This window comes from Thermobia domestica, chromosome 3, assembly GCF_964235325.1.
Source record: "Thermobia domestica chromosome 3, izTheDome1.hap1.1, whole genome shotgun sequence".
Classification (NCBI taxonomy): domain Eukaryota; kingdom Metazoa; phylum Arthropoda; class Insecta; order Zygentoma; family Lepismatidae; genus Thermobia; species Thermobia domestica.
The window spans coordinates 200,616,968-200,618,931 of NC_137456.1; positions in this window are offsets into that span (position 1 = coordinate 200,616,968).

A 1,964-nucleotide genomic window follows, 5' to 3' on the forward strand; every position below is an offset into this window, starting at 1 on the left:
GATTAAATCGTCAACAACACCAGTTTGTAGTTAAGTGAACATGGCGCAATTTGTGCCTGATAAAGTGTTTTTGCGGGGTGTCCTGCTGCATTACTTTAACATGCAGAAAAGTGCGACTGAAAGTCATTGTATTTTGGTGGAAGTGTATGGTGACCATGCTCTAGCTGAGCGAACGTGTCAGAAGTGATTTGCACGGTTTAGAAGTGGTGATTTCGGCTTGGCAGACCAAGAGCGAGCTGGACAGCCAAAAAAATTTCAAGACGAAGAATTGACAGCATTGCTCGAGCAGGATTCGTGTCAAACGCAGGAACAACTTGCAGCAGCATTAGGCGTTGATCAAACAACAGTCTCCAAACGCTTGAAAGCCATGGGAATGATTCAAAAGATATCACATTGGGTTCCACATGAATTGAAAGACAGAGACGTTGAAAGACGAAAAACCATTTGCGAATTGCTGCTTCAACGACAGAGCAGAAAGGGGTTTCTGCATCGAATTATTACGGGTGATGAGAAGTGGATCCATTACGAGAACCCTAAACGAAAAAAGGCCTGGGTGAAACCAGGTAAACCAGGTCCATCACAACCAAAACGAGATATTCACTGTGCAAAGGTTATGCTGTGCATATGGTGGGATATGAAAGGTGTGGTGTACTATGAGCTGCTGCAACCGGGTGAAACTATGAATAGAGGACGTTATCGACGACAATTAATGCGTTTGAAGCAAGCTCTGGCCAGAACACGACCAGAATTGGAGAACAGACATGATAAACTTATTGTTCAACATGATAACGCTCGCCCACATGTCGCAAAACCGGTCAAAACCTATTTAGAAAGTGTCGGATGGGAAGTTTTACCCCACCCGCCGTATTCACCAGACGTTGCTCCTTCGGACTACTACTTGTTCGATTGCATGAACAACGATTTGATTGGACAGCGGTTTACTTCTTCAGAAGATATCGAAACATGGGTCTCTGACTGGATCGCTTCCAAGGATGAGGACTTCTTTCGCCACGGAATCCGTACATTGCCTGACAGATGGGCGAAAGTGGTGGCTAGCGATGGACAATATTTTTCTTAAAGTATTTATGTATTTTGTGTTTGTACTACAGCTTAAATGTGTGCGTACCAACCGCACGAATTAATTCCTAGACCAAATAGATTGAATCTAAGTTCATAAAATGTTTGAAATCCAAGTTGGTACGCTTTTGCAAGTCAATGGAGTTCAATTGACAAGCTAGCGTCATTATAAATATAATTTGCTTTATATTTAAGTTCCTTGTACTAAATACAACCATGTTTTCCACTATAATTTGATTATATCAGTTGACAGGTAAACTATGAGTGGTTCTAAATCACTTTTGCGTTGAAAGATAAGTTTGATTGTCCTTTTCTTGCCACTTCGTGTTTTGTGGTTTATAGGGATGCGCACGAGACGAGTCGAGACAGAATTTTCCTGACAAAATTCGAGTCGAGACATCACTTAACAGCACATTTTCGAGACGAGACAGTCTCAAATCTTGTCTCGTGCGCATCCCTAGTGGTTTAAAATTCAACGTTTCATTTACAATTCACAATTTCGATTGTTTTCCTCTTTGGAGTTCATTTATTCATAGAATTGTTCTAAAAGGATGTAGAAGACCTACAAAAATAGTAGTAAATATTCAAAAACTTTTACTCTATGTTACAACAACACTCTCTAGACTAGTATCTTCGTATCTAACCCCAGATTATATAAAACTCTTAATAAAATACATGTGCATCTTGTAGCAACTTTCACTCCAACAGAAATAAGTACGACTTTATTCGCCATTTCAAAAAGAGAGAGGTATGTGCCATAGCACTAAACTTTCTTGCTCCCATTACCTTTATTGAATTACGTCAAATGTGATTATTACGGAAGCATTAGTTCATGACATATGAACAATGTTATGATAGGCGTTTTCGGAAATTATCATTCGGACAAA